The sequence below is a fragment of the Poecilia reticulata genome, chromosome 5 (assembly GCF_904066995.2).
Source record: "Poecilia reticulata chromosome 5, P_reticulata-male-v2, whole genome shotgun sequence".
Lineage (NCBI taxonomy): Eukaryota > Metazoa > Chordata > Actinopteri > Cyprinodontiformes > Poeciliidae > Poecilia > Poecilia reticulata.
The window spans coordinates 5,013,893-5,034,725 of NC_088834.1; the positions used below are offsets into that span (position 1 = coordinate 5,013,893).

The window sequence follows — 20,833 nt, forward strand, 5'->3', positions numbered from 1 at the left end:
AATAAATGCATTTTTGTCCAAAGGCAAGATAAACTCATTCATCCCCTCCCAAATGATGTCATGCAATTCCCAACTTTTTCTCCCCCCCCCCCTCACTAAGATATCTCAAAACCCTTTCTCTAAAATTATATTGTATCAATAGTGATCTTTACTTTGTTTTTACATAAATCTGATGGATGGGAATTAACAATGGAATAAAAGTAGGGGTACTACAAAAATATATTTCTGTTACTTTATGTTTCTCTGCATGTAAAGAAGCATCCAGATTACTTAGAATCCACAAAAATTCTGGATGACCGCTGGATGGCGCTAAAACACCACCAGCGCAGAAACACTCGGCATTGAATCCGGCTGCGCTGACATTCCTTTAACTGCTCAGATTCATTTCTCTTTAACTGCACGAAGCTGTTGCCCAAGCCAAACCGAACTCACTTTATTGAAGGAGGATTGTTAAAAGAAAATAATAATAATAAAAAAAGCTCCCTCTGCCTCAATCGTGAAACTATCCCCGACTGTCCGGCTCTGAGTCCAGCTGCAGCGGCTCTCTGGCGGATGGGAAGTTGTGAGTCAGACCAGGAGGACGCGCAACTTTTATAGACTTTCAAATCCGCTGCTTGCGAGTAACCAGCAGCGCTCAGTTTAGAGTCCTCTGACTCTTGGATTGCGCGTCTGGAGAGCTCTGGTGTCAGCCCACCGCGTGTTTCAGGTTCGGTGCTGTTCAGGGCGTCTCTTATCGAGGAGGATATGGTAATTCCATTAAGATCATGTTTGTGGTGTTTGCGGTTTGCAATGGAGAATAAATAAAAAAGGACGGTTATCGGGGATTAACTGAGAGCACAAAAGCAGGTAGGTCGGCTTTGCAGTTTTTAACCTCTCTGCTGTTTATTTATTTGTATATCTGAGATGTTGCTGAAAGATTCAACAAGATGATTAAAAAAAAAAAAAAAAATTCTAACAAGGAGATTAACCGTCGAACATTTTCCAAACGCTTACTGGGTATCACTGATGACACCAATTTGGAAATGGACAATTTTAAGTCCTGTGCTGGTTGCTGCAGGTTGGCATATTTTCAACTTTCTATTGTCAGCATGTAGACTAAAAAATCAAATCTATGCCCAAGCATACATTTTTTATTGACTTCTTCAAATTAAAGAGAACCAGGACCAGTTTTTTTTCTCTCTCCCTCTTTGAACTGGTTCAGAAATTGGTGGATCTTTTTTTTTTTGCCTATTAGCTGCACAGGCTTTTTAGTTACAAGCATAGGATGTCAGGTTAAGTCGTGCTGTTTTTATTAAATCCATGCCTGATCAGATACGATCATGTAAGTTTGAAATGTTAATTCATGAGACATCAACAGAGATGTGTGAAGCAGCAGCAAAATTCAAGGAAAATCACGTAAGATGATGGAATATCTGACATTTCTGACCTAAACATTCTGTGAGTGGGTTGGTGACAGAAATCAAGTAAGGAAAATTAGAAGTCCAAAGAGTTTTTATGAAGATTTAAAGTTTAGTCCACTGGACATAATCCTTCTCTTTAGGATGAGGATGGTGACTCATAATCATCCCCGTTTCATCTGGATTTTTTAGACAAGAATATTGAATGACTAAATGTGACATTATGAAAAATAAAAGTTTGAATGAATTAATGTGCTTTTCAAAATTAAATCTTTGAAGTGCATAAAAAATAGCTTTTAAAACTGCAAAAAATAAAATGCATGAAAAGAAGAAAAATGAATATAAGTGCAAAATTCTAAAACAAAAAAAACCTCTTTTAAAATAAAACCAGGTAATACAATTTAAGGACCAACAGTCAAAGGGCAAATCCTGAGAAATCAGATTTTTTCCCCCCAGTCATTAAAGGCATTCAAAGTAAAATCTGCCAGTTTCAGTCTATAACTCATCAATCAAGAGCATGTACTGTGATGCTCTTTATTGAGTTCAATAAAAATCAAATAAAGGTTAGGAACACATGATTTGCTGCACAAATGAGGATTCAGTCAGCTACCTCTATCAAACAGGTTATTATGGATTAACAGGATTTTGGATTTTGGAAAAAAGCTTAAAAATAAACTAAAACATTTAATAATTATAACCTCCAGGTCAAAGCAAGGAGAAAACTGCAAAACGCTCCCAAACAGAAAATATCTCACTAGTGCAACTAAAAAGATTCCTTTAGGGAATTAAATTTGTTATGATTTATGCAAGGATTTATTTTATTTACTTCATTTTTGATTTAAATAACCTTTAAACAGAAGATGCAACTCCAGCATATTAAGCCATACTTTCACTTTTGGTTGACCAAAATGGATGGTCTTGACTCTGTGTTTTTTATTTTTTTACCCGGAGCCCTACATCTCAAAACTGGATGGCGTTAAATAATCTGTGTTTTCATCTTGTGTATCAGTGGAAAGGTCACCTGAACATGGCTCCCCACTGGAAAGCTCTACAGGCAGATCAAATACAGATCTGAATCCACAGCAGGGGCCAGTGTGCTTCCTGTGAAATCCACCATAAGAGTGAAACAGCTTCACCTACAAGCTCTTGCTCTGTGACTTTCGCAGAAGCACAAGGCTTTGCTCCTGTTGAAACGCTTCGAACGCTCAAACAGAGCCTCTAATGAAAATTGGCTCTTGTGTTTGTCGTCAGCTGCTTTGCACACAGATTGCAGATATTTACGGCTGTGCTTACACATCACCGAGGCGGAAAGGTTCATTCTCTCTTTCTTTCTCACTTATAGTCTATGTTCACCTTGTTCCTTCAGCTGCCCTTCATCCCCTTGCCTTGTGTGGTCAGCTGTTTTTTTTTCCCCCTCCTTTTCCTCAATTAGTGCTATCATCGCATTTCATCCTGCAGAATACGAGGATGGTAATAACCTTATACTCCTATTTCAGCCTGATACAATTCTACTGTGATTAATTGAAGTCCCCTCAGAGAGTCAGACGAGGCGTAGATCTTCCCTTTCACACTCGCTGACAGGCAACCCATTATATTGTTTTATAGATCGCCGTCAGTAGCCCTTGAAGCCGCCTGTGGCCCACTGTTGTTCTGGAGGGTTTTATTGTGTAGGGTTATTGGTTGCTATTGCTGACAGGCGGAGTAAAGGCCACCTTGGGATTACTGGAGATGGGATCTCTGTGACAGCCCCACTGTATTTGACAGTAACACTGGAGACTTGAAAAAGCTTGCTCTGCAGACTCTGTTGGAGAAAGAGGCAATTTGTTTTTTAACCCTCACAAAAAAAACCCCAAAAAGTTTTGCCACCATGACACCACAATAGTGCACTCACTTTGTCATGTGTGGTCTCCAACAGCAGGTGAAGCAAACATTTTGAGCTTTTGTGCTATTTGCATGTGACAAAACACACTGCAGCTGTGTCGGTGAATCGATATAAAGAGGTGAGACAGATTGCCTCGCAATTCCACTTGTCTTTTAAAAGCTACCTGCAAGCAGGTATTGCAGCGACACAGCGAAGAATTCAGAGCACTGAGTGAGGCTTGGAAAGCGTCCTTGATATGCATGAGCCACCAGGTGACGTCTAGAAGAGGAGAACGGTGCAGAACATCACAATAAGAGGCTTGTTTCTAGTTTTAAGAAGCCACCCCAGGCTGAGTTTGTGTTCTTCACCATCTTCCTGCTCACGCTGTCAGATCAATAGGGCTTAATAAAAAAATCTGTAGCGTGTTTTCAGGCTTGAAACAAACCGTTCAGCACTTTAGTTTTTGCACTTTAGAAAGGTCTGCGTGGGTATTGTGCAGTTTTGCTATTAAAATTCCTCTTTTTCCTGCAGTACTTCTAAATGTGTCCTCCTTGAACACACATTATAGATGTCATGCGGCGTGACAATACAAGGCATGTCTGTTTATGCAGAAGGCACGCACACGACTGTTCAGTGTCTTATCAAGGAGAAAATACACAGTGATGTCACAAATTAACCATAAAACCATGTCTCTTGCATCCCTTTCGACTTGTTATATTACCTACCGGCTTTACAGGTTTGGTTTAACAGACAATAATAAAAAAAATCCACCATCTGTCTATGTGTACATGATTACACTCGATTTCAGTGTCTCAAGATTTGCTGCTCGGTGACGTTCATAGGCTAATGTGTGTAGAGAGCTTTTTGTTCCACCTCTCAGCTTGCCAGCTCAAACTGCTGAGGTGAATCCGTCTGGTGCTTAAGGGGAGATTCAGAGCACCACTGTAACAAAAGAAATGCAGCACTGGGATGCTCGTGTGCTGCTCCGTCATGTCAAGAAGAGGAGGAGGACACAAAGAGCATCCCTCATGTTTTATAGATGCCATTTAAAGGAACATTCTCAAAAACAGCCTTGTAGAAATGAAGTACAGCACACAGACTAAACACTGAGACAATAAACTAACAAACTGGTTTTTGTGGTAGGCAGCAGAGTCCTAATCACTCATCAGGGCTGATCTGTGCTGATGCGGTGCACAATTTTTCTCTGGAAGATTAGGCTGGAAAGCACAACCACATCGCTTATTTATTTTTGTTCATGCCGCTTTGCTGTGTGCACGTTTGGGTGTTTGGTGCACAAGAGGAAGAGAGGCAGCTGATGATGATGATGATGTTTGTGTGTGCAGCTGAAGCATTTCAGGAGATCCTGAGTGGTTGGTTGAATGATGCATGTGTGCAGAGGCTTGTTCTTATTTTCTGCTGCATCATTAAAACTTATTTTTTTTGGGGTAGGGGGGATTGTTGTTTTTTTGATGATGGTCAGCTCCTTATGTTTTCCCCTGAGTCCACATGAGTTGAATACAGGCAATCAGGCGAAGTTCATCCGACCCTCAAAATAACTGTTATTAAACAGCTAATGTTAGAACTGCTTTGCCGGAATAGTGCAGCCTTCATTTTGCTTTTCTTGGTTCAAGTTTATTTTATGCAAGACAAAGACAACTTTAAACATAAAAAACAAAACCACACATTCAATATAGAAATGAGAAAATAATGAAGATAAAATATTTGTAAATGGTCATTGAGTTCAACATATGTTCTCAAAAGCTTCAAAAAGCATCATAAACTTTGCCTCCATTTCTATAATAGCAGTTTCAGGGAATAATTGGATGTGATGCAGCAGTGAATGTTTTTAGCATTTTCATTTGTTACTTTCCTCAAAGTCAGAAGTAAGTCTAATATGTTTCTAGTATGTTTCTCAACAATTTTGGAAAGTCCACACGATGGCATTGTAAAGCATTTATTTCATAAACATCTGTTCAATCATATTCCAGTAGAAGAGGAGATGAACATGTTTAGGTGCTACATCTTTGTATGAAACCCAAAACAAAAGAACAGCCTTGGGAATAGGCTGAAACTGTTAAGAGTATTATATTCTGTACAAATATATGCTGAATGGGCTGAGAAAGAGGAAGAAGACATTCTGAGAAATGCTGGATTACTCAGGGAGAAAGGATGTGCATTTTGGAAACATGTCCTATGATCGAATGAAACTAATATTCAAGTTTTTGGCCATTGTTCTTCTTAATACATACTGAACTAAACAGAAGAAACTTTCCAGCCTGAGAACTAAATCCCAACATTGAAGTACAGTGATGGCAGTATCATGTTTTGTTAGTATTAGCTCTTGTGCTTCACAATATCAATGACTGTAGAAGAAAATATTATAAGTAAATCTTAAAACAACAGCTCAAAACAGTTCAGGGTCAAATGTGATCTAACTGGATCCTAATCTCACCACCATGTTAGTTACAAAATGGCTTAAGGAAAAAAAAGAATGGTCTTTACAAAGTCCTGATCCATCAACAGTTTGTTGGCAGAGTAAAAATATATTTATGATCAAATATGTGTATGACCCTGACTGAGTTACATCAGTCCTGTTGGGTAGAATATCTCAGAATTACAGCAAAGTACTATAGTTGTATCATTTGAAAGGTAAATCTGCCAAATTTGAAGAATACTTTGATGGACCTCTTAAGAAAAGTTATGTCTTTTTACACAGTTTTTATTTGATTTTGTCCAGAACTAATTCTGCCATATTAACAGTGCTGCATTATTATGAATATCTAAGCAGTTCATGCTTCCCAATGAGCTGTCCAAACGTTGGGCCACAGGCACCAAAGCTGTTGAGTTGAAAGTACTTGCCGGTGACAACAATTAGATTTTGTTCTTTGAATTAATTAAAATCCAAAACCAATTTTGATGGAGACATTTGTCGTTTTTACCTGCTCAATAATAAGCTGAATGCACAGCATTGTTACAAAACAAATAAAGTAATCTGCTTTCCGTTTTATGAAAATGGTTGTTTGTCTGAACCTTATTTGAGTGGCCTGAAAATTTCACCCCTTTTCATTTATTTTTGAAAAGCGTATCTGTATCAACTGCCTGGGGCTGATGAACCAAATTTTCAGCTTTCTCAAACTGCGGCTCAGGAATCCCACAAAATCATTTTTAGGGCTGGAAATGACCCTGTGGACAGAGTTTGAACCAGTTTAAACTGTCATCATGTTTGTATTGGGAATAAACATAATTAATGTTTTTTGCCACAGCTTTACTGTTACAGTTAGTTTCTCTGCTCAGCTATGTGAATCCCATGGGAAGGTTTACTGTAGCAATCTACCATCGTCTGTGTGGTACGTATATATTCCTCTAATGATCTTTAAAAGGTTCACGTTAACTAAAGAATATTTTTGTTACTTCATTCCTGGCTCTGATTAGCTTTAAAGTGGAGACACACAGAGAGAGAAATTCTCCTTTTTAAGACAGGATACGTTTGAACGTTTAATGGATTTATACATTGAATGAAAAATAATTTTAATTTCCATCCTAGATTTTCCAAATGTCAATATAACAAACTCTGTTTCTCTGTTCAAATAAGTGTTAATCACTGAGCTGCATTTCAGAAAAACGAAGGAAATATGATTACCTATCTTTGAGTGTGCTGGTATTCATTGCTTTTCATTATCTGGCAAAGTTCATAGGATGCAGTCACATCCAAGAAAACTATCAAAAAAGCTAATTTTCTTCTGTACATGAGACAGAAATGATATGCAGAGGAAGCAGTTTCATTTAGTAAAAAATAAATTCAAGCCTTCATTAATGGAATGCAAGTAGGAATAAAACCCTGAGTCTCTGCTTCCTGTAGCAACCAGAACGGTCACATAATCCATCCATCCATCCATCCATTTTCTTTACACCCTTGTCCCTTAGTGGGGTCGGGAGAGGTGCCCATCTCCAGCTAACGTTCCGGGCGAGAGGCGGGGTTCACCCTAAAAAGGTCGCCCGGTCACATAATGTAAAATCAAAACTTCTTGGGGACATTAAAGTGAGTTGTTACCAGCGATTGCCCTGAGGTCCTCTTGAGAAAAGCACTAGTGCTATGATAATCTGGACCTTGTTTATCACTTCGGAGCACATTTCAGCCAAAGAGCATTTCAGTGCAAGATGATCCAATCAGCAGTCTAAATGATCTGAACAATACTCGGGTGATGAGTGGCTAACTTGCTGGAACAACACACAGAGGAGCAGCTCTGATTACAACGCACATGTAGGCAGGGTGAGCTCATTCCTCAGAGAGAACACAATTATACTGCTATATCTCCCCAGAGCTGCCACTGAAAAGCGAACCTTTAAACCCTTAAGTCCGTTTTGTGCCAACTCAGTAAATGGGACTTCTTGCTGTGCAGGGATGGCAAACGCAAGCAAAATGCATTTTTGTAGTCCAGAGAGTCCTGACCGTTCAGAGCAAACTCTGTATCCTGAGTGGGAGTCACATGAGTTTGAGTGGAAATTTTTCCACCTAACTCTTAATGCGTTATGGAAACTGAGGATGATGAGGGTTGAGGGAGAACAGGAGCCCCAGCAGAATAATTCAGTTTTTCAAGATGGTGGGTTGCAGCTCTATCAACTTTCTTTTCAGTTCCTCTCTCTGTTCCCTTTTCTTGAGATATTCAGTGTTTGGCAGCTTTCACACTCAGTACTGAGCCATTGTGCTGAATTCTCATCACCTTCTCCTGCACCACAGCGAAGAACGTAACTCCCCAAGCCCCTTACATTCAGCACGGTAGAAAGGTTGGGGAAGTGGAGATTTTTGAGGCCCCATTTCTAAACCTTGGTTCCTTAGGGACAATAGAAGCTCATTTTTTTTGTTGGTTGCTTTCTTTCTGTTTCTAGCCAATGTGGTGCCTAAGGGGTCTTGGCAATATGTATTTTTTTCTCTCTTCTGTGTTTTGTTGCTTTCAAACTCAACTTTGTGCTTGTAAACGCTATTTTTTATAAGAAAATTTTAACTTAAGATTTCAACATGATGCTCTTATCTGCTGTTCTCATTAGTTCTTTGTTTAAGAAAGCAGGAAATATGCAACAGGGATGCGACTCTAATTAAAAACCGGTATTAATAAAATACACAGTTTCTGTCTGTCAGGTTTTAATGTGGAAGGCTGGTTGACCAGAACCCATGTAGTCTGAGCTGAAAGTATTAAAGGAATTTTCTGCTCTGAAAATGCTTCTCAGAGAAAAAAGATACGAGTATGAGAAAGGGGAGGCTCATCAAAAGAATGATACACAAGTATATATTTTCAGAAAGATGGTTTGCCTGCCTGCTTTGCTCAACTTTTCTTCTTTTTCCATTTTCACTTGTGACCTTGGCAGGAGTAGGAAGCAATGTGAGGAGGGGAGGGTGTGCAAATCAGGAACTTACACATCGGGATAGCTTTAGGTCACTCTTTTTGTGCCTTTCATCACGTCAGCAGCTGGAGGTGTGTGTTGTGTTTCGTGCCCTGAATTGTCAGTTCTCTTCATAAAAGACTTCCGGTTTCCAAACGCATCAGAAAAAGCATCGGAATATGAATGTGGGACAAAAATCCAGGCTAGTTCTGCTAATTTCACATGTTCAAGTTCACTAAAAGGTAACAGGAATCAGTTAGTTTCTCATCCAATCGAACACACCTTCTCTGTCGCTCAGCATATGAATTTGAACTCATAGTTAGATTTATGTTATTGATGTAATTAAGAAATGAAACAACTCAGAAAACTTTGGAGCCATGATTGTCAGTGTTTTTGTGGAAATTCATACAGAGATATTGAACAATAAGGACACAGTGTTACTAAAAATCCTATGTTGTTGTCCTTAAAAAATCTTATTGTTTTAATAATATAGACCAGGTGTTTCTCATTTTTAATATTTTCCACAAGTGAGGCAAAAACAGATTCCCGAGAAGGCAGACTAGTAAACATACTGGAACACCACAAACAAAACTCAAAGAAAAGCACACCAGGACAAAAGTTAACCATGAACAGAACCATTGACAGAGAAAACAAACGGACTAATGCAATGTAGGTGAAAAAAACAAAACCAAAAAAACAATGCATGCTATTTTGGAAGGTAAACAATTTTGGAACAACTCAGGGGCTAGAAAAACCCCAACAAAAACAAATATACAAATAAAAAAAAGCATAAACTCAAGGAAAGTAACAACCAAGCCTCTAGGCAGAGAGAAAGAAAAACATGGACACAGAAGATAAACCAAACAAGGGTGAGAAAACAGAACATAACTTATTTGTTTTTCAATTTTAACACTGATTGGGAAATATTCACTTACAAGCTTATATGTATAGTTATCTATTTTTAAGATGTTCTTGCTTATTTGGGATTGCCTGAAAAATATAAACTTTCATGGTGCTTTTCATGAGAGTAAATCAAGAAATAAATGCATACTTTTTAACAGTCAATGCATGCAGGTTGCTGAAACACTGTGCTGTCTTTGTGAGCATCTATTGTTATGGACTATTGGAGGTTCTCTCTACTGATTTATTTCTCCAGCACAGGGAAGCTTTTGCTTTTTCTGCAGCACAATTTTAGATGTTTAGATTGATGTCCTTTTTTAAGCCGGCATCAATTTTCAGATAGGAAGAAAAGTTATATACTTTCAAAAAGGATAGTTTTTGAGAAAACTATCCTTTTTTCTCTGCCTCCCTCCTGTCTTCTATCTCCACAGCACTCTCCTTCCTTCCCAGACACTTTCACAATTACACACACACGGACTCACACACACACCATCCTTGCCACAGTGTGCTGGGTGACTAATTTCTCCTGGGCTTTGGACTTTGGTATGACAGAGGGCAAGAAGGAGAAAATCAAGAGAGAGCAGAAGCAGTGGTGCACTGTTAACTCACAGGCATCCACCCACACAGAAGACCTTCACACTACCTCTCCCATTGCCTTTTTTGGCCACCCATCTTTCTGTTTTTGTCTCATAGGCAGGTGCAAGCCCAGATCACCAAACATCTGTGTCACCTCTGTGGGACTGTGTCAATTTGATTGCTGTTTATACTCCAGTTTCAGGTACTGGAGACAAAAGCACAAGCAATGTGCGTGATGCTCCCATCTGTGAAGAAAAATTGAAATCTAAGTGTGTTGTTTTTGAATCCAATTCGAGTTGTCTTTGCTGGAGTCTGTAGAGTGGAACGGGTGCCAATCAGTGGGGATTTGTTTACTCTGCATCCTGCTGACAGAGCCTGATACAAATATCAGCCGTGCTACTGTCACGATGTGTGCCCTTGCACAGTTTGATAGAAACCAAACTGGAAAAGGTTGCATGTCACCAATATGGTACAGGTATGCATCAGTAATTAAAAAAACAAACAAACAAACAAAAAAAGAAACACTGTTTAGAGCCAACAGTGGTAGGTTTTACACATTTTATTCCAAGTTGTAAATATAGATTTTTTTTTACAATTAGAATTGTAATTTACTGTGATTTTTATTTATAGACTACAGTTGTGTTATATACCAACACATAATGCATTAGTATATATACTAATTGTATGTAATTAGTATACAATTATACACAACATCATAACAGTGTTATATACTAACACATAATTGTATATGTACACGTGTATGTGAGCAGACTACAACTGACGCAAAGATTTGGATTATCTATACATTTACAGTTAAATAATGATTTTGTTTACACTGATAACACTGATGAGGGAATGACTGCCAAGTTTCACTTTGAACACTGAATATATTCCTGCGGCATAATTAAGACATAATTAATATATTTTTTGCTGTAATTCCCTTCCTACCTCTTGCTCTCCTCCTAACACCTCTTTCCATGCTCCTAATTCATTTAAACATTTAAAACAGGGACCTCAATAATTAAAAACCTCCAGCCGTCTGCAGCCCTGAGCCAGGCCTCCTGTGGCATCCCGTGGCACTGTTTGTGTGGATGGACACATTTCTAGGCTCCTCATTAATTGATGTCTCACTTGACATCAGGGGGCTAATGTACTCCCACTCGTCACTTCTTACTTTCTGTGCTGATCCAGCATGTCACGTCTTCATCCCTTCACATAGACAGTGTGATGGATTCACACAGAAAGTGTGGTGCCAGAAAGTCACGCGGAAGTGGTTCAAAGGGTGCTGCCACCCCATGGGACAGATCGGAGGAAATCTTATGTTAGACAAAGCAGCTGCAAGTGGACAATGTAGTCTACTACTGTTGTTCCCTTCTTTCTCAGTCTGTTCAACTGACCTATTTTTGTTCCTGCTGCACATGACTTCACATTTTCTATCTTTTAAACAGAAGCTCTCACCTGTGGGAAAGATCTAGGAAGGTCAAAGTGTAAACATACAGAACAAAAGTGAAATTAAGAGCCATAAAGTTCTAAGAGTCAGTTGAGGTGATCAACCATCCTGCCGCAATTTTATTTTCCTACATTGAATTCATAAAGCAGATGGCACCAAATACACGGAATAAAAAAAGCAGGCATCACATTTTGTAAATACACACATTATGTTTGCATCAGGCCTCAACTAATAAAAGCAGGTTATCATAGAGATGTCATGTTATTGATGTTAATTTATTCAACATAGATGGAAAGGTATTTTGCAAGATATTCCACAACATTTAACATCACATCATGTCAGATATGATGTTGCAAGTTGTAGCACAATAGAGTGATGCCTCCATTAACTAGTCCATCTTGTTATAAAAGGCATGGTGTAAAACTATATCAGGTTATTGAAGTGTCATGTTTAGTCTACACAAAAGTTCTCTACCTCTACTATCATATAATTGTATTAGATTTTTTTAGAACAATCACACATTGCATTGTATATGTTTGGTTTACTAATATGCATATTTGAATTATCCACTAGAATACTCCACAGCTGCAGGTTTCTTTTATTTTATTTTGTATTTTAATGAAGGAAACAGCTTTTAGACATAATTTAGACAACTTATTTGAACGGAGAAATTATTTTTGAAACATAGCAGCCACATCTCATTAGGTGAGAAGATGAATTAACTTTGTGACATCCTTGACTTGTTCTCTGTAAAGCAAGCAATGTTCCATGTCTCTGGTTTCCATTTTTCTTCTCCTGCACCACAATTACCACCAGCTTTGAGCAGAAGAGGAAAAACCTCAATTAAATGCATTCAAACTGTGTCGGAGCAGCAACAATACTTGCTTGTTAGCTCTATTTTAGGAGCCATTCTGCTTTTGCATCTGGTTCATGAATTCCAGGCATGTGCCAACTCAGGTTTGCTAAGATTTAAGATCTGCAAAATCGCTTTGTGCATCGGCCCCAGTGAGTTTCAGATTCCAATTCGATGCTCATCTGAAAATGTTTTCTCATTTTTCACTTATACTTGGTTAATACTGTGCACAATGTTAATATAATTTGGAGTTTTTATTCATATTGATCACAGCATTGAATTTGATATTTCATTCGGCCAACATGTGTATGAAAGAATCACAATACGCTGTTTTACTTAAAAATTTGTCTCACCTACATTCACCTGCTGTTATGCTGCTGCACTCCCAGAAGAGGTTGCAGTCAAGCCTGTTGAAACATCTGCTTTATAAAATTGGCTGCATCTATACTTTGGAGTGTGCACATATAATTATTATGGTTCTCTTTCTGCGGTAAAACAGGTGTGATCTGTTGGAGCTGTTGGATTTTTTTTTTTTACAGTGTTTTTATAAAGAGAAAAAACCCCAAACATTTTTAAAAATGTGTCATACTGTGATAAAAGCACTCAGGTGGCAACAACTTACCCAAAATAAATTTGTTCTGCTCGTATTGTTGCAGATTTAGAGCGACATGGCAAGTAAGTGTGAATTTTTTATTTTTTTTATCCAGAAAAAAGAGGCACTACTGAAAAGAAAGATACAAATGTTTGCCAATATAAAATCAGAGGATCAAGAAACAATGTCTGCAGCGTTACATGTCTAAACATGTCACTCATCATTGGAGGAACCATTATTACAGACTCTAATGACCACAAATAAAAAAAAAAAAAATGTTAACAGATGTATTGAAATCTGCAGACTATGACAGTGTGCTCCACTGTCATAGTCAGCTTGTACAATACAGCATCTAGTAGTTCTTTCCACTTTTATAAGGTGTTTTATTATGGGAAGGTGACATTTTCTCGGTATTAAGAGTTTCTTTAAGAGGACTTTGTTTTGCTCATGTTCTTTGGTTTGTGCCGTGGGATTGGTTGCAGGCTGCTGGCTATGAACCGGTGTGTTTATCTTCAAAATTGACTTGAATTTAATTGGGAGTTATTTATCTCTGTACAGCAATTTCACATGCTGAAAATGCAAAAGGAAACCCATTTTTTGAACCATCAAGCTGCAGGTCATGACCGTGTGGAGAAAACCACAGAATCAATAGGTTAATAGCTTATAAAGAATGCATGGATGAACAACGGCTTAGTGTGTTGACCTGAAAACTAAAGTTAATGCTGTTCAAGATTTATATATATTTATATACAGTATATGTTGTTAGGGTTATATTAAGAAGATAATATATAGGCAGATGTTTAATTGATTCATCTTAATTGTTGTCTTCTTTTTAAGAAAATCCATTATTTGAGTGCTATGTGAACTTCAAGGTCTTGGATAAAAACAAAACAACATGAGCTGTAAAACTTATTTTTATATATGCACATTTACTCCTAATCTGCTCTTGTAAAATATATCTGAAGTTATTTCATTGTCACTAAATTAAATAATTGATATATGATAGCTGTATGTGATAAAGAGAAATGAGAAATTATTTTAAGAAATTAGTCCAAAGAGTGATGATAAATATTCTTTTTGTTTCTCAGTGAACTATGATTTTATTTTTCAAAACCAGTCATGTGGCTTTACAGACAAAAGAATGTGCAAAAATTGAAGCTTTGAAGGATATTTTTGTTTTCATTGTTAACACTTGACCTTGATAACTAGTTGTAGAAAATTAAGTCTTGACTCCTCTAAGTACTTCTTTTTGTCTTGAAATAAAAAGCCTTTCAATACTGGGGGCTGTCATGAATGCCTGAGTGCCCAGCCTGACCACTGTATTAGAGCTGTGCAGGAAATCAATTCAGGAAATATAGAGGCAATTATTTTGTCTCCCACATTCGCTGACAAAGTTGCAAGTAAGCGAGCTGGGACGAAAATACAGAATTAAAGAGAAGAAAATAAATATGTCTTCTCTGGGGTTCGGGGACTGTGTTGGGAGCACGGGGGTAATTTTAAAATCCTGTACACCTCTGCAAAGCAGCTGTAATTAATGAGCTCTGTGAGTGTTATTGATTTGCTGAAACCTGTACCCGTATTGTTCTGTTTCATCCCAACTTAGGCTCAGGAGACGATCATATTTTGATGAAAAGTTTGAAATCATCTTTAGCATAATATTCAAGTAGGTCCTGTTTCCTTCCTAAAGTTATTGTTTTGAGAAGGCCAGGAGGGCCACATATGATCTCAGCCATATTGTCAGACCCAACATAAACTACTCACTCTTACTCTTTCTTAATTAATCATTAGCACACATGCTTTTATAGAAAGGGAAGAAGGTGGAGTGTCTGCAAAAATAATGATGTGAACAAACATAATGTTCACTTCAGATTTGAATTGTAGATCTGCTCTGTTAATCACTCTACAACTGTAAGCATCACATTACTGTGTATGAATCATACATGGGATTTTAACACAAACAAATAGAGGAAATGTTGCTACTAAAGTACATTTAATACCGTTTTTGAACCCCAATGATGTAAGTTTAGCGATTTGTTGAAGGGAGAAGAGGTGGATGTTGCTGGAGAAGAGAATTACTTAATTGTAACTTAGAGCATGGGTTATTGTGAAGAAAAGGGTTCCTCAAGCCGATCAGGGACCCCCAACTGCTACAAAGGAGTGGGATGTCAAAAGTATAGGGATGAAGGATGACTGTAAAGAGGTATAGAAATTGGACAGAGGCAGGCAGGATGGATAAGAATGAAGGTGAGAAGGATGAAGAAGCTGGAAGTGATGAATGGGGGATAAAGGAAGTTTGGATAAAAGGATGAAGGGCTGAAAGATGAATGGATGAGCGGTTGAGAGTGAGCTCAAAAGAAATGATTACAGTGCTGAAAATGGGTTAACTCTGCTAGTTAATCGGGAGGCATTGACACATTAACTCTAGATACAAAGGCTTATTCCACTTGTGTCTAAGTGTTATAGTGTCCAAAGACCTAAATTAAATCATCTACAGAACCAACAGCAGTTTATCACTTATGTTTTGGAAGCTTTTATATAAAGTTACAATTATATCTTGTATAAAAACAAAGTAATTAAAAATATCTAAGTAATAGTGAAAAGTGGCATGTTGATATCTTACTGCATTTGCAGCCTGACATTTGGCAGCTATTCATTTGCTTAAATCTCTTCTGTTCTCATTGTTCTCATAAACTCCCTAAATCCCAATAAAGCTGCTCTCATGTCCTGCAATAAGGTGACAGGAAGCAAAGTGAGTTTGAAATTCTGATGCCGACATTCTGGCTAAACTTCACTTTGCGATGGTCATAAAGATAAGTTGAGTTCACACCGAGTGATTATCAGTGATCTAAACTGAAATCTTTCATCACAACAGAAAATCTCTGGAAAAATCTCTCTCTCTCTATCTCTATACATATATATATATATATATATATATATATATATATATATATATATATATATATATATATATATATATATATATATATATATATATTCTCCCTATTGTCAGCTACTGAAAAGAGGGAGAAGAAATGAAAACAGACAGCAATAGAACTACTCATGGGTGGCCAAAAGAATTGAAAAAAAAAATTGTAGAGTGCCTTGAGACGATATTGTTGAGAAAATAAAATTAATTGAATTGAAAACAGAACAAGAACCAGATATCAGTGGTGTGAGTGCAGAAAAACACACACACACATATATATATTCCATTAAGTGCATTAAGTCCTGTAACTTCCTGCCCATGTATTGGAGAACTGATATATCCGTCAGATCTGTTGCATGTGATGGTGCTTCACCAGGAAGTTGTGGCATCTTCTTTCAAACAGTGTGACAGGAGTTACCATTCTGTCGAGTGAGATGTTCAAACCCTCCAGCGTGTGCCGAGCTTTAAAAGAGACAGAATGCATAAAGCCATAGATTCAGTTCTTTGCTGGCCCGTTATACCTGTAAACCCAACTAAACTCACTTCCTGCCTGCAGTAAGCTTCTGCACAAAAACAACATAAACAGAGCATAATCTATATGTTTTTATAGTGTGGATATGAGCCTTCAGTTTATATTGTTAACTTCTACAAGAGGAGTGCGGCATCCCTATTATCAATAATTTATCCTGAGATAAATGTGCACAATACTCGATATCCACTCACAGAAACACACACAAACAAAATTGAAGGTCTTGAATTTAAGGGTAAATTCTGTTCTTTATAAAGAAGCTAAAGTTTGTCCTAAAGGTTCCTCAGATTTCATCTCGTCTTCCCTCCTGAATAGAGCGCTGCATAGAACCGGCAGGGAGGACTGCACAAGTTAACCTTCAACATGTATAAATCAGCATTGTTCAGTTCACAGGCCAAAAAAGTCAAACTTGGATTCATTTAAATGCAATCTTGCGAAACACTTAGTTTTGCATAAAGATAGACTTCTAGTGACTCAACGTAGTTTAGCTGTCATCACTTATTTTGATGTTCATTTTGAATCCAATAAATGCTGTAGCTTTTAATTTAATTTCTGAGTTAGACCGTCTGACATAAAATCAACTTTCTCAGGATCTCTGAATGTTTAAATTAATTCAGTGTTTACTTCATCTTTCATTCCTGTCATTTCCTGTGTGAGTTCTGACATTTACTCTCTAATCAGATGTCAGAACTTCATTACGCTCACAGGTCTCACAACCGGAGCCTCCCAGCCTCTAATTCTCCAGTCAAATGAGGTGTGCAAAGATCAGCTGTAAGCCATCAACAACACTAACCAAATGGAGGAGCAATAAAGCGCTTCTCATGCAAAGATGCACAGCTGCCATCTATCTATTAGCATCGAGGAAGAACTCAAACCTCATAATGTTTGGCATAATTAAAAAGAACACTTCTACCCTTGTATGGCCTATTATCTTCAAATGAGGGCTATAAGATGTGAAAGGAAGGCACAGGGAGGTGGGGGTCAGAGGAGGGATTTGATAGCTTGACAGTGAACAGTTTGTAGAGGCTTCACAGAATTAATGGTGTGAGACTTGACAGGCAATAATTCTGTTGTAAGATATAGCGTATCTTGGCCCTAAGGCCCCTCAGGGACCACTAGGACTGGAGAATTAGACATGGATTTGGACATTTGCATTACAGAATCACTCAAGATTGTGAAAAAAATTCCCCCTTATAGCTCTGGAAATGAAGGCTGGAAAGACTCAGCTGCAGAACATTTTCTGCCCCCCCAAAAAAGCAATGGCAGAATGTGTCGGCGTGTCATTCTGCCTGCTGTGAAGAGAAGAATAACGTTCTCTGAAAACGGGAGAAAAACGGAACGGGCCTGGCTCTCTGCTAATAAACTGTGATATGTTATAGAAGCTGTCTCTTCCATCTGTTGGGAAAAAGAAGAAGGAAAAATAACTCTCGGCAGGGTTGGTGGTCTGTGCGCTTTCCGCTCATCCTCCCCTGCAGGCATTTTGGTGTAAATGCAATGCAACATGACTGAACAAAGCACAACCTGCATTTCAAGTGTGCCATGGATAAATAAAGGTTAATCAATTCAGCTTTTCCTGTCAGAAAGCCTTCTGTTATAAAACACCATGAAGTCCCAACATCAGACACTGAGATCCCTGCTTGCTGCTTTAAAACGTTCAAGTTTTATCTATATTTTTTCACATGAAGCTACCAGACAGAAACTGTTCTGTTCTACAACATGGGCATGACATTTCTCTAATTTATTACCCAATTATTATTTTTTTACTTTACCTCATTGAAGTTCAAAGTTCATTGAAGCTGCGTCTTTACAGATTCTCTTTGCATTCAGAGATTATTTGGGGAAATGCAAAGGATTTACTGTCTCTGAACTCTCCAGATGAAATCTGGTTTAAATCCCCTCCGCATTCTGTGAACTGCCTTGGCATGTCTTGTTTTGCTTTTTTCATTTGACCCAAACATTTAGACTGAATTACATTTTCATTTAGACTTACACTAAATCCCAATGGTCATTTTTGTGAAGACTCAATCTGTTATCGCAGTTATAAGTGGACAACTTTGTTCCCACACATAAGCTTGTACCGCTGAGCCGACCTTATCCACACTCAACGTTATTTCAGCAGCCTTCTGCACTGCTTTTCATGTGTCTGTTGAGAACATTTGCTTTGTTTATGGACATTTTATAGAGGCAAAAATACTTTTTTTTTTAAACTATCATGGGCACTATCATGGGTGACTGATTGTCTTTTATCAAATAATTTCAACAACTTTAGTAGCATAGTGCTTTTATTACTCACAGTCACATACGTATCCTCAGTTTTTGAAGAAATTACTCATTGAAATTACTCATACGACACGTAACAGTCTGATTAGAACTCAGTAAGGCTCCCTGCATGGAAAAAGCATGTATTTAAAAAAAAAAAGGTATTTATTTGTGCTTAATAAACCATATATGGATGCAGAACATTTACCATTTATGATATCCTCATGGGGGCTGTACAGTGGCGCAGTTGGTAGAGCTGTTGCCTTGCAGCAAGAAGGTTCTGGGTTCGATTCCCGGCCCCGGTCTTTCTGCATGGAGTTTGCATGTTCTCCCTGTGCATGTGTGGGTTTTCTCCAGGTACTCCGGCTTCCTCCCACAGTCCAAAAACATGACTGTCAGGTTAATTGGCCTCTCCAAATTGCCCCTAGGTGTGAGTGTGTGTGTGCATGGTTGCTTGTCCTGTGTGTCTCTGTGTTGCCCTGCGACAGACTGGCGACCTGTCCAGGGTGACCCCGCCTCTCGCCCGGTACGCACCAGCAACCCTCCCAACCCCACTGAGGGACAAGGGTGTAAGAAAATGGATGGATGGATATCCTCATGGAAAATGTGCATATCAAGCAGGGAAATAGATTTTGTCTAACTCTGAACATTCAGCACCATGGACAGAGAAACTGATTTGATCGGCGTTCTTTGGCTCTTTCAATGAAAACGACATGTTAAACTTCTGTCACATAGACAATAAATTTTCACTTAAAGTTTATTTTAACTGATGAATTTATCAGTTTTATTATTGTGTTGTTGGAAAACCAGCCAAAAATAGAAACCGGATGAAAACAAAGTGGTTGATGGAAAGATGGATAGAACTCAATGCAGATCAATCTTGAAATAAAAGCCTGGTAGAGACTAGAAAATAATCAAGACTGGGGTAAAATGGTACATATTCAGCAGAATAAGGACCCTAAATATACAGCCAGCGCTAAAACTCAATGGTTTAGATCAACACCTTTTCATGTGCTGGAGTGATAAAGTCCAGATCTAAAGATGTGAATCTGAAGACTTGAAAACTTTTTCATAGATACTCTTCATCAAAGGTGGATAGAGTAGCCAAAATCTGTCAACTAGATCAAATAGAACTACGTCAATATATCTTTCCTCAAGCTACAGGTAAAAAGTAGTTATCCAAAAAGTAAAAAGGTATTTGGTAAAATGGTCACTCAAGTACAGAGTAACTGTGAACATAATATCTGATTTGATTTGTGAAAAATGAAAAAAATCTCAAGTTGTGTGAAAAATCTGTAATTTAAGAAATAATAATAATAATAAAAAAATATTAAAAAGTAATAACATTGTGACAAATAAACAAAATCAGGCTGAGAAAGAAACATTTTCTAATGACAAGTTTTCAAACATAAATCTTTTGAATCTAATATTTACTAATACATATTAGTAATGAATATACGAAATGCACATTCGTCAGCACATTTCAAAGTGCAGTACTTCCAGTGACAGTATGTAATGTTTAGTTCATATTTACTTGACCTCCAAATAGAACTGCAGGCTCAGCAGGTAGAAAATAACATTAGGACAAGAAACTTGAGAACAAACAAGAACTTTCACTTTAACACAGTCAGTTTGTTAACTATGTATCTTAAATTTAGTCAATCAAGGAGTCTTTGTCGACTCTGGAGGCCCATCCTCCTTCGGTATGAAGCGACGGCCTACTCGCCCCTTGCCTGGGTCACTTGGGTCTTTCTTTCTGTCCAGGTTCTTAACAGAGAGAACAGATGGTTTGGAAGAGGGGAGAAGCAACCCATCTTTGTCAAAAAGGAAAAAGCAACACTGAACAAAGGGTTAGGGATGCAGGTTCAGAATTCAAGCATCTACAACCTTGTTTTGAAACTCATTCAAAAAAGAAAAACACATAAGCAGACTCATTATGATTCAAGTGACCAAGCACAAAACCCACTCCAAAAAGACCCAAACAGGTGAGGGACAACATGATTGTTGTTTTATATGTGACTGGGAATTCTCAACCAAAACAACAGTTTTCACCAAAACCCCTGGATGGATATCAAAACGTCTTCATAAAAAACTGAGCGAAGGTCCAGCTG

The 20,833-nt window shown here is 38.0% G+C and overlaps 1 protein-coding gene across 1 annotated transcript in view; it reads left to right on the forward strand.

Moving 5' to 3' along the window:
• The first annotated feature begins 358 nt into the window (after nucleotides 1-358).
• The window catches only part of tafa3a (TAFA chemokine like family member 3a), a 103,274-nt gene continuing 82,799 nt past the window's right edge, over nucleotides 359-20,833 (forward strand). Inside the window, exon 1 of the mRNA XM_008408938.3 lies at nucleotides 359-846. The gene's annotated coding sequence lies outside the window, so the exon portion shown is untranslated. The remainder of the gene's footprint in view (nucleotides 847-20,833) is intronic.